The 13,249-nt window shown below is 44.2% G+C and overlaps 1 long non-coding RNA gene across 1 annotated transcript; it reads left to right on the top strand.

Annotated features, from left to right (window-relative positions):
• Window positions 1-1,223: 1,223 nt before the first annotated feature.
• On the top strand, window positions 1,224-3,706 carry LOC139197433 (uncharacterized). Its single transcript, XR_011582855.1, has 2 exons — window positions 1,224-1,450; window positions 1,552-3,706. It is a non-coding gene; the product is annotated as an uncharacterized lncRNA (long non-coding RNA).
• The last annotated feature ends 9,543 nt before the right edge of the window (window positions 3,707-13,249 follow it).

Here is a 13,249-nt window from a genome sequence, read left to right on the forward strand (position 1 = left end):
GGGTTTTGAAATTCGAAGAGCGGTGTCTCTTCGATTTTTTATTTTTTTTTTGAACAAGTGGTTGTGTTGCCTCTTCTTTTTAAAGAGGTGTCAATCATTTTCAACCTGCACGCTTTGAAGATTGCCCGCCTTTGAAAATTGTCTTTGCTGTATTTCTGAGATTTTTACTCACTCCAACCCTTTTCTTTTACCATCTTTTTGGAAATGGCTAACCCATCTAACATTTGTTTAGATTTGAGTCTCAGCAGTGACGCAGGTGCACCGCGTCAGGGTAATATATGGCGCCCGTCCTTCTTATCTTCTAATGGCCCTCTTACAGTTGAAGACTCTATAATGAGGGATGCAGCAACGGCTACGGTTGTAGCTAGGAACCTTATCACTCCTAAAGATAATAGGATACTTTCACGACGGTCCGATGAATTAGCTGTTCGAGAGTCCCAGGCTCTCAGTGTCCAGTGTGCGAACTCTGTTTCCAACATGGGCCAACGCTTACTTGTTCAAACTCGCCAGGGTGAATCATTGATAGCCGAGGTGGTAGCTCTTAATCAAGTGATCAAACAGCTGAAGTATGAGAATAGAGAGTTGCATGTGCTTGCAAATAATTATTCGACGAGCATGAAGAGGAAGCTTGATCAGTTGTTGGACTCCGAAGGTCGGATTCAAAGTGACAATCGGAGATTTGTAGATGTATTCCAGAGGGACCTTTTGCCTTCGTCATCTGGAGTTCGACCAAGTATTGAGGCTCCGAATAATCCATCCCCAATGCCTCCCTCTTCTAGGGTTCCGCCGAGTACTGAGGCTTCACATAAGTGACATTTGTGAAGGCTCCTTTTTTTTTTATTTTTTTTTTATTTTTATTTTTACGCATTTGTAATTTCTTAGAGATATCAATGGACATGCTTTATTTTATTCAGTATGTTGTGCTAAAACGTATATCTGACTAAGATGTGTTACTCTTTTTTTTTTAATTTAATTTAATTTAATTTTTATTTTTTTATTTAGCACACTATTCTTTTACCCCCTATTTTTTTAGACGGAAATTCGTCGTCCTCCCCCTACTTTCTTCCTTTCAATTATTCTGTCTCCACCACCTATTTCCTTTTTCATTCTTGACTTGCTAATAGTAGCATACACCATGACCTGTCTTTCTTGCTTTTTATCATTTCCTTTTGATGGTGCCTGTCAATCACTTCTTTTCTTTGCTTTCGGTGGCTGGCCACCATTTGAAAACCCTTTTTTTTTCTTTCTTTATATATGGTGCTTTGTAGGGATGGAACTCGACGGACGATGAGCTGCAGTCGAGGCTTCATGATCGGCTAGTCATTTTACGACGGTTTATTGAAGTTTTTCGTTATTGTTGTTTGCCACGGACGGAGAGAAAGCCTTTGGGTGTGAGTTGGGCAAACTTTGGTTTTGTCAATCACATTCAAAGGCAGCAGTCATGGCGGAGGTGCAGAAGCAGCTGGAGCTTGAGGCAGAATGCAAGGCATTGAGCTTCACAATCGGCTAGTCGTTTGATGGTGGTTATTGAAGTTGGTGGGGATGGGAGAGGACAAACTCCATGGAGGCAAAGATCATGATGGAGTAGGTGAGCTTGATGGGATCTTTGTCTTTCTTCACTTTCTTATGGATCTTCTGCAGGGATTGTCCACCTGTGACCATGTACAAAAAATGTTGACACCAACTTCGCATACGAGCTGCTGAGGCACCACAATCCAGAGGCCAAGCTTTTCGCCGAAGGCGTGTTGCTCCAGCTTATGGTACCTATCGGACCGCTTGCCGGGAACCATTTCATGCATCTCAATCAATTGCCACAACGTGAACAAAGTGATCACCCATGAGAGCACTATTACAACACATCCTGGACCCTATCCGAGACTGGACGTTGCAAAGGGAAGACCTAGGACACCAGCTTCAACCATGGAATTGACATTGTGGAAAGCTGCGTACCACCAATTTGCATTCCTTGATGAAGTAATTGGAAGTCAATCATTTATTTCCTTCTGCTTCCTTGCCTTTTCATCATCAATGATCTGCAACTACTTCTCCGGTCTCTCATCCACTACGCGGCCATGACTTTTCAGATCGTTTGACTTAGAAGCAATTAGGGGATCCACATGACTCTTAGAAGCACCGCTTTGCTTGCCCGAATCTCCAGCGATCTGAACCTAGGCATTTGGAATCAAGTACAACAAGCCCATCTTCGAGAAGCATTTAATAAGCTCTGCAAACACCAGATTGGATGATGCAGCTTTTGAAGCCAATTCAATAGGAAACTTCGAAGCAAATTCACGAAATGGCTCTGGCAGGGACTTCACAACTTCGATTTCATCATCGTCGTCATCAATTTGTTGATAGGGGTTTGATGGTTGTACAGCCAATAGAAACAATGAAACATATTTTCTAAGCCGACAACAGCTCTCCCTTCTCCGTGACTCTTAGAGTAGTGACGATTCTCAGAACGGGAAACAAGTATGTTCATTGATCCTACTTGATTAAGTGGTGACAGCAACCTGAATCCCCTGCTTTAGATTGTAGTTGAAATCAGCAGGAGGGCCAACGTACCCAACCTTGGCGTGGTCCTCTTTGGATCCAGATTCGGAGTCGGAAGGGAATTGGAGATGCGAGTCTGATTCCGGTGGCGGAGGCGGTTCATTTCCTGCAGGAATGTCATGGAAGAAACGGTGGAGGTCGTGGTGCACGTATGAGGTCTGGAGGGAGATGGAGAGGCTCCGGAGAGATCCATGAGGGTTTTGAGGTGACGGCGTCGGATGGTCTCAGCCCCAGGATTTGGACCAGAGGGTGTTCCTTGTGATTTGGAACGAAATCGCAGCGATCGGGGGGTCGAGCGAGGTCAGGCGAGTGACGGTGTTGGAGTTACCTTCCGAGAAGAAGGAGAAGGAGACATGTATTTCGACGAGACTTGCCGGCCTCTGGGTCGTTTCTGAACGAAGCCATTTGTCTTTCTCAGAAGGTAAGAGAGCCCCGATGGGTTTTGGAGATGGGCGGTGAGTGCGAGACTGAATTTGGGTGCCCTCTGGGTGCCCCAAATTTCTGCAGAGACAAAGGAAGAGGGAAGAGAGATCCACGAGTGGTTTTCAGGGCGTAGGACCCATGGCGAAGCTGGAAAGAAAGCAGGGTCAGCGTGCGAAGCAGTGGATTGGGGCTCCGGGGAGGATGCGCCGTTGTCGTTGGAGGCGAGGATGGATCTGATGACCTTGAGCATTTGGAGTTTGGTCTCGTACTATACAGACTCGTGGTCGAGCTCGTGGTCCTCACGGCAGGTGGAAGAGATGGGGAGGTCGAAGTGTGGTGGAAGCTGTTGGGTTTATTAGTGAAAGAAGATGAGGCTCGTAGAGGAGGACGAGTGAGGATGGGCTTTGAGAGTCGGGCCTTGATTTGTAGCTGGTGGACTTGGGTCTTCTTCTTGGAGCTGGATTTGGACAGTAGGCTTGGGCCTGGTCACTGCCACTTGGGTTTGGATGACCTCCTTTTGATGGGCTGGCTGGATAGGTCATATATATATATACGTATATAAAAGGAATTTTTTTTTTTGGTAAATACATAATAACATATGTATTCATTTTCTTTTTTCGAAGAAGCTGTAATTTAATTGCGTACAAAGAAAATTGCAAATTTTTTTTTTAAAACAAAATAAATTTGTAATAAAATTGACCTTCATCAATGAAACACTTATTTATTATTATTATTATTTTTTTTAAATACATAGTAATCACATATGTATTTTTTTTTTGTAATGAAATTGACTTTCATTAATAAAACATTTTTTTTTATTTTTTTTTATTTTTTTATTTTGATGTGACTAAACTCGAAATTTAATGTTCGAGCTGCCTACGTACCCCTCCAAGGAAGAGATCAAGTCAAAACGTAGTTGAAATGAGTGATGGTTTTAATAGTGATTTTGATGATGATTTTGCCGTACACAGTTTATGCTCTTGCGGGCCAGGAGCGTTGGTTGTCGCCTTTTAGGGGTAGTAGCGCTTCAAGAATCTTCCATTGATAGGGCCAATCTTCAAGCCGTCTTCTGCCATGATTAAGTAGGCGCCGTTGGTGTAGACTTCTTGTATTACGTATGGTCCATCCCACTTTGATGTGAACTTGCTTTTCGTCTTGTGAGTTGTGATGATAGGCCTACGCAATGCGAGGACGAGATCTCCAGTTTGGAAAGACCTTGGGCGAACCTTCTTGTTGAATGCCTTGGATAACCGTGCTTGGTAGCATTCCAAGTGTTGTTGAGCTTCGAGCCTTCTTTCGTCGAGTGCTTCCAACTCTTGAATGCGCAACTTTGCATTTTCTTCATTAGTCAAGCCTTCTTGTATAGCCATTCTCAGTGAGGGGATTTGACTTTTGAGTGGTAGAACAGCTTCCACGCCATATACAAGAGAATACGGCGTAGCTTGGGTAGGAGTCCTATGTGTCGTCCGATATGCCCAAAGTGCTTCGCTTATTCTTTCATGCCAGTCTCTCTTTGTTCGGCTGATCACCTTCTTTAAAAGATTGCACAATGTTTTGTTGAATGCTTCCGCAAGACCGTTGGCTGGGGTATGATACATGGAAGACTTGTGCTGCTTGAACTTGTATTTCTCACAGAGCTCATCCACGAGTCGGTTGGAGAATTGCTTTCCGTTGTCAGTGATGATGTAGCGAGGCACCCCATATCGGTGGATGATGTGCTCCTTGATGAAACGGACAACAATTTCCTTCTTTACTTCCCTTAGGGGTATGGCTTCAGCCCACTTGGAGAAGTAATCTGTTGCAGCTAAGATGTAAGCTTCTCCTGCAGATGACTTCGGAGTAATTGGTCCTACGACGTCCAATCCCCATGCATCGAATGGCCATGAAGCAGCTGTAGGGTGTAATGGCTCAGGTGGTTGGTGTATGAAGTTGGCGTGGAATTGGCAAGCTTGGCACCTTTTGGCATGTTCCAGGCAATCTTTCACCATGCTTGGCCAGTAGTAACCCATTCTTTTGAGCTGGAAATGTAACTTTGGTCCAGATTGACGCGCCCCGCATACGCCTGAGTGTGTTTCTTCCATGGCTTGATTAACTTCTTCCTCACCTAGGCATCTCAGAAGTACTCATTCGAAAAAGCGTCGGTAGAGTGTTTCTTTGTAATAGAGGAAGCGAGGTGCTCGTCGACGTATTTCAGAGCAGTGTCTAGGATCGTCTGGAAGTTTTCCATGCTCTAAGTAATCGATCAGCGGTTGTCTTCACTATTCAACATCGACTGGAAGTACTGAGATGACATTTGTATCATTTAGTAGCATTTCGGTGACGCGGGGGATCACCCATCTTTGGCAGACTGGCACGTCTGCAGCTTCGTCTTCTCTTAATGTCATGCTTGAGGCTAGGTTGGCAAGAGCGTCTGCCATTTGATTTTCTTTTCTTGGCACATGCTCTAGTGTCACAGTCTCAAACTCTTGTAGCAGTTGAGTTGCCAGCCGGAAGTATGGGATGAGATCATTTTTCCTCACCTCATATTCAGTTAAGAGTTGATTGATTATGAGCTTGGAGTCGCCAAATATCTCAAGGGCTGTGATTCCCATATTGATCGCCATTTGGAGTCCGATGATCAGTGCTTGGTACTCAGCGACGTTGTTGGAGCATAATTCGATTAGTTGAAAGGAATAAGGTAATATATGCCTTTGCGGCGACATGAATACTACTCCTGCCCCTGCACCGTCTGCTCGTGCAGATCCGTCGAAGAACATCGTCCATGTCGGGAAGATGTCGATGTAGAACACTTCCTCGTCAGGCAAGTCGTTTGAGATTTTCCAATCAGCTGGGATTGGGTGATCGGCAAGAAAGTCTGCCAGCGCTTGTCCCTTTACGGTTTTAGCTGGGACGTAGATGATCTCATATTGGTTAAGAAGCAGCGCCCATTTAGCGAGTCGCCCTGTCAAGACTGGTTTGGACATGACGTATTTGACCGGGTCAGCTTTTGCAACCAAGTGGATGGTGTAAGCATGCATGTAATGCCTGAGTTTCTGGATGGCGAACACCAAGGCAAGGCACATCTTTTCTATTGGGGAGTAGTTCAACTCGGCGCCGGTGAGGGTTCGGCTGAGGTAGTAAAGCGCTCATTCTTTCTGGGATTCATTCTTTTGCGCCAAGAGTGCTCCAACTGAACTTTCCTGAGCGGCGATGTACAATATGAATGGTTTCCCAAGCACAGGCGCCCCCAAGACAAGTGGACTTTACAAATACTTTTTTATGCTTTTAAAAGCATTGTGGTATGCTTCATCCCATACAAACGGAACATCCTTCTTCATGAGTCGGTTGAACGGTTGACAACGCCCTGCAAGGTTATAGATGAAGCGTCTGATGAAGGCTAGCCGTCCTTGTAGACTTTTCAGCTCGTGCAGGTTTCTTGGCTCAGGCATGCTTTGAATGGCTTTGATTTTTTATTGGTCCACTTTAATACCACGGTGCTTGACAATGAAGCCGAGGAACTTTCCGGAGGTGACGCCAAACGCACATTTTAGGGGGTTCATCTTGAGGTTTTATTTTCGCAGCCTTTCGAACACTACTTGCAAATCCTTCAAGTGATCTGATCTTTTCTTTGTTTTGACCACCACATCGTCCACATAACATTCTACGTTCTTGTGTAGCATGTCATTGAAGATTTTCTGCATTGCGCGTTGATATGTAGCTCCAGCGTTCTTTAGACCAAAGGGCATCACCTTGTAACAGTAGATACCTTTTGGAGTGCGGAATGCTGTTAGTTTCTCGTCTTCGAGAGCCATACGAATTTGATTGTATCTAGAAGAGCCGTCCATGAATGACAGTGCCTCGTGGCCAGTGGTTGTGTCCACCATGATTTCGATGATTGGCAAGGGGAAGTCGTCCTTCGGACAAGCGTCGTTGAGGTCCTGGAAGTCTACGCAAACACATATTTGTCCAGATTTCTTAAGGACGATGACGATGTTGGAGATCCACTTGGGGTATTGCACCTCTCGAATGAATCCTGCTTCGATTAGCTTGTCAATCTCTGCCTCGATTTGTGGAATGAGCTCGGATCGATAGCGCATTTGAGTTTGCTTTATTGGTCGTGTTTAATGCTTGACTGCAAGATGATGCACAGCGATGACAGGGTCAAGGCCGGGCATTTCTTTGTAAGTCCAGGCAAAGACGTCTTTGTACTCTGATAGCAGTTGGTAGTACTCCTTTATCTCGTCTGCTCTTAGCAGTGCACTTACAAAGATAGGTTTTTGCTCCTCTTTTGTGCCCAAGTTGAGCTCATTGAGATCGTCAACCGTGGCTTGCCCCCCCATCCTCAAGTTGTGGTGGTGCAGCAGTGACATCTTCTTCAGGGGTCTCGTCTTCTTTGCCTTCTTGGATCGTGATGTGGAATACATCTTGGACTTCCTCTTTAGTGTCGTCCTCTTGGGTTTGTTGATATGCAGATTGTCCAGTATGGATGATGGTGCGCCTTCTTACTATCAGTGGTCCATTTGCGTCAACCTCCAAGATTGCTTGACGCTTCATCCTTGAAGGAATTGAGCTTCGAATATCGCCTTTTTCTGCTAGCCTGTCGAGCTTTTCTTCCTTTGACGTTGTTTCCCTATTTCCAGAAAACTTCATGTTGTCTTCAAGTCTTTCCAAAGCTGACTGACAAGGATGAGAGCTAGCCGTGTTGCTTTGCTTCCTAGGTTTTGACAACCTTTCAAAAATAGAGTTTCGGGATGTTGGCCTGTTAAGCCTCTTGAAGACGAAGGTTCGATTTTGACCACCAATGTGATCAAGGGCTGACGTTCTGGGTCTTGAACGATTCATCCTATCGAAGATTGGCGTTTGAGGGGCGGATTTAGGCTCCTCTCGATCTTGTTCAATGCTCACGCTAATGTGTTGAGTGCTAGCATTTTTCGCTTTGCTTGAAATCTTCACGGGTGCATTTGGTGTGAAGCCAAGTCTAGCTTTGTTGTTGTTAACTTCGTAACCATGCTTCTTCAACTTCTTTTGAGTCTCAGTGAGGTCACGTTCTTTATTGTTGACGGTGTTTGAAACCTTCTTTCCAGGATTCGAAGAAGAAGCGAAGTCGTACCCAGCTTTTGACATGAGTTTGTAGGCGTTTGGATCAAAACCTTCTTCGGTCTTCTTGGTTGGGAGAAAACTTGGTTCCGCTCTCTTTGGTTGAGCTTTTACGAAGCCTTGTGGTAATCTTGCAACCTTAGCGTTGCTTAGCTGTGTCAGAGGTAGAACTGCATACGTCTTGAGCAACTTTACATTATTCATGTGCCGCTGTGCATCGGCATTGCTTGCTTCAGTTTCGAACGGGGATTGACCATTCTTTCTTCTTGACATCGGGATGTATCGGAAAACGGGTGTGTTTGATCCATTTGAGGGCGTCCTACTCCCTTTGGTTGTTGCAGGTTTAGCAAACTCATCATCGTTCTTGTTTGAAGACGGCATGGCTTCTCCTTCTTGCTTCTTGGGCATGGCTTGCCACTCCTGTTTTTTAGGTGTTGCTTTACCCATGGTTTTGATCTCTTTTGGAAGAGCTTTAGGCACCATGTCTTCATCCATGTAGAACTTGGCGTCTGCGAAATGTGATTCGGCTTTGGTGAATGGTTTAGTGTCGCCATAGATCACCTTCACTCTTTCTCAGTAGAATTTTAAGCATTGGTGAAGGGTGGACAGTACTACTCCATTCGCATGGATCCAAGGCCTTCCTAAGAGCAAGTCGTAGGAAGTTCTTGCATCAATCACGTGGAATATCGTGCTTGACTTGAGTTCACCAATAGTCATCTCCACTCGGATCATGCCCATCGCTCTTTGTCCTCCTTAATTAAAACCTTGGATTAGTAGACGACTTAGGGACAGTTCATCTGCCTTGATGCCGATTGTATTCATTGTTGACTTTGGCATGATGATGATGGCTGATCCACCGTCCACAAACATGCGATTGACTTTGTGCTCCCTTACGTACCCAGAGACGAAGAGAGGACGGTTGTGAGGCTTCGATCCTAGCAGCAAGTCTTCGTCGGTGAAGTGGATTGCGTCCTCGATGGTACAGCATGTGGCACATTCATATGGCCGAAGCTTCAAGCCTTCGTCTTTGCCTTCTTGCGCTTCGTGGTCATTGGGACTTTCTAAGACCGCTGCTAATGCTCTTCGCATCTTCTTTGGCAATCGTAGCGCTTCTTCAATGCTAAAGTGGGTTAGCAGACCTTCTTCGAGCGTGAGAGTTTTTTCTCCCTTAATGGTGATATCTTTGCCTTTTGAAGGTTCTTCCATTTCTACTTCGACCATGTGGCATGCAGCGATAGTGCACTGCTAGAAGAAGTCATTCGGGAAGTACTCGTGCAAGGAGATAGGAATGCGTGGCTCTTGCTCCATAGATTCCCCAGCATACGTCGGCTTATCAACTTTTACGTTTCTTTTGGGTTTCCTACTGTTGCGGCGACGGTGCTTTCTCACTTGTTCCACCTTTGGTCTTGTGGCTTGTGGTTTTGGTTTCCTTGTTTTTTTATAGGTCACCAATGTCCATCATTCTTCATCCTCGATATGTGCATCATATTCGTTTGCCCCCGGCGATGGTTGTGCAGAAGGTATCGTGCAACTTGAGCATTGATAGGAACGGTCAGGTGTTGTTTGGAGAGGTACGGGATCGAAAGATCCAAATGCAATTGTAGTAGTATGTGTTGCGGCCGTGTCTTCGAGGTCGAGCTCGATTCGCCCTTGTTGTGCTAGCTTCATGATGAGCTCTTTGAGGACGAAACACTTACCTACAGGATGGCTCACGATTCGATGGTACTTGCAGTATTTAGGATCGTTTATGCGATTCATTTCTTCAGGCCGTTTGCATTCGGGTAGCTCGATTACCTTCTTTTCTAACAAGTCGTCTAACATTGCATCCATGTCTGAGTCAGGAAAAGGGTACGCCTTCTGCTCCAATTCCCTCAAGGTGCTTTTGTACCTTTCTTGGGTGCGAGGAGGCTCACCTCTCTTTATCTCCTTTGTTTTGGTTTTGAAGGAGATCTTGATAGGCGCGGAGGCGGTCTTGACGGGTGCAGTGTTGACGATGAATGCTTCATTGGGGGGCTTCTTCCCAGTCTTGTCTACATTTGAGAAGAACACCTTATCCTTCTTGAAGTCGGTGATCGGCTCTTTCTTCCCGTGATGGGCAATACTTAGCTCCATGTCGTGGGCACGGGTGGCTAACTCTTCAAATGTCCGTGGTTTGATGCCTTGAAGGATATAGTGTAACCCCCATTGCATGCCTTGGACGCACATCTCGATCGAAGAGATCTCCGAGAGCCTGTCCTTGCAGTCGAGGCTTAGATTGCGCCATCGGTTGATGTAGTCCACGACTGGCTCATCCCTCCATTGCTTTATGCTTGTCAGCTCTAGCATGCTCACGGTGCGGCGAATGCTATAGAAGCGGTTGAGGAATTCCTTTTCTAATTGCTCCCAACTGTTGATGGACTCAGGCTCTAGGTCTGTGTACCACTCAAAGGCATTTCCTTTCAGCGAGCGTACAAACTGCATAGCGAGGTAATCCCCTTCTGTCCCCGCGTTGTTGCAAGTCTCAATGAAATGGGCGACGTGTTGCTTCGGGTTTCCCTTTCCATCGAACTGCATAAACTTTGGTGGCTGATAACCCCTTGGCATCTTCAAAGCGTCAATTTTCTTGGAGTAGGGTTTTGAGTATAGTACGGAGTCATGTGAACTTTCTTCGTACTGTGCCTTGATGATGCTGGCGATCATCTATTGCAGTTGTTGGATAGAAAGAGATCCCATGAGTGCCTCTGCTTGGCCTGGCTTCGACTTCACATCGATTTTCTCCACCGAAAGCTCTTCATCCTCGTCATTTTCCTTCTTTACTGAACCATCCCCTTGCTCGATTTTCACGTCGGGCTTTACATCTAGTTGGTTGACGAGTGCGGCGATTTGCTGGTATTTTTCTTCCACAATCCGTGTTAGCCTTGCGATTGCTTCATTCATATGAGCCAGCTGCTTATCGATTAAAGTCGCTCCAGTAGTCATGACTTGCATGGCTGAGTTGCCACTTGTGTCGGCATCGAAAAGCATGAAACCAGAGTACTTCCTTGGGCTTTCCTTCCTTGGCGCCTTTAGCAAAGCCAGGGTGATCACAGGTTCATGCCTCAGGTGCTCTTGTTCCTTCGGCGGAGTTGATGCAGGGGTGGAAGATGCGGCAGAAAGAGCTCTTGCCTTGCTTCGAGTTATGACGCCCGAAGTAACACCGCCTACGGTGATAACGTTCTTGTTCCTTACATTGGTTGCGAGAACAACTTGAGCCTTCTTTGATGCCATTTGTGCTTTTTTTACGGATTCAAAGATAGAGATGAGAGGTAGAGATGGTCCCACTGAGCGTGCCAAATTTGTAAACACGGAAATTCCTGCGATGAACGAGACAAGAACACGTGTACAAAATAATATTTGTATTAATGATTTAGGGGTTACAATCTCTTCTACAAATTTAGCCTCTGATTCTATCTTTGTAATAGGTAGATTTGATGTTGTTGATCCAAAGGGTCGTCGAGGCTTGATCTTGGGATAAACAGTTGTGCGGATTTGTTGACATCGTTGATCCAAAGGGCCATCGGGGCTTGATCTAGGGATGAACAAATGATGGATGATGAACACTTTCTTCAAGGGCCGTCGGGGCTTGATCTTAAATTAGTGGAAGTTCTTCAAGGGGCCATTGGGGCTTGATTTAATGAGGATTTGACGAAGAACGAAGAGAGCTTTCTTGATCCTTCGGGATTTGCTTGGGAGCTTTGGAGTTTCAAAGCTTCAAGGTTTTGGTGTGAGGTGAATTGGTTATGAATTGGTCCCTCAAAATGAATGTCTTGGCCTTCTATTTATAGAATTCCAAAACTTGATATTTTGGATTTAAATAATTAGATGAAATAAATCATTTCTGCCATGTGTTGATACGTGTCCTGTTTGATGACTTTTCTAACTTATTTTGATTTTTTTGTTTAGACACACACTACGTGTAAAATTTATGTAATACATGAGCGTTGAAACTTTGATTTATAAGTCAACATTTATTTACAGAAATTTCGATGTCTACAGCAGCAAAAGGCAAGTGACACCTTGAAAAGAGAATTAAAAATAAGTTTAGAAATTGATCAGCATAAGAATAAATGAAAAGAGGTTATTGAACCCATAGAACAAGAGGCTACTGAGCCCATAGAAGAAATTAAGATTGAGTTCTTAGAAGAAGACGTTGAAATGGAGCAACATCAAAGTAATGAGCAGCATCAGGTTCTGAGTGACAAAGAAAAACAAGAAAAATATGAAAGTTTTCTTAGGAATATATCTTCAAACTTAATATTAGACGATGTTTTATTAGAAGAAATTTCAAAGGCAAAACTAAGAATAATTCCAACAAATATGCAAAATGAGATCCTGAGCAGAACATCACAGTCCATGAAAGAGTTACAATTACAATTACAATGCGCCTTGTATTAGTCCATCTTTGATCCAAAACCAGGGATGAATATTATTACAAAGATGTATCCTCCATGTCTTTGTGATAGTACAGAGAATTGTATTTGTAAACCAGAGGTTAGCATAGCTATGGCTAGGATTGATTACCCCTGCCTTACTATTAGAGTTTGGTTATCTCGATAAAATATTTATTAACCGTATTTCTCAACTAGAATCATTTCCTGAAAAGCTTATTAAAGTAGCAGAAGATTATCTAGAAAGGTAGAAAGAAATTTGCATAAGTTTTATTAGTAGTCCTCCAGATTGGTATGTACACATGCATAAGGAGAAAGCTAGGCATATAACCATGATCAATGAAGAGTCCTTTAGACTAAACCCTATATCCTCACATAGGTGGACTCCTTCATACAAAGATATTTTAAAATTTAGAGGGATCCAAATGTTTGCTTTAGATGAGTTTGAAGATTTTAGGTATAATATGGTACTAGTAGCAGAAGAAGAAGAGATGTATATTTACAGCAAGACAAGAATCAGTCATCAGCCTTATTGGAAGCCCCAAAATTTCAAAGAAGAAACAGCGGAAATATATTACAAGGTGAAAGAAGATAGAGAAAGAGATGAGGAGCTAGTAGAAGGCGATGAACAGTATTGGAATAATTTGTCAGAAGAAGAGCTGCATAACATCAACAACATGATGGAAGCCTGAAGAACTAGCTGTAAATTAGCATAAAATGAATAGCATCATAATGTATTTCCAGACAGAAATGTCAACATCGTTGTGGTCCGAATGTAATGGCATAAGAGT

Source organism: Malus domestica, chromosome 07, assembly GCF_042453785.1.
Source record: "Malus domestica chromosome 07, GDT2T_hap1".
Taxonomy (NCBI): Eukaryota; Viridiplantae; Streptophyta; class Magnoliopsida; order Rosales; family Rosaceae; genus Malus; species Malus domestica.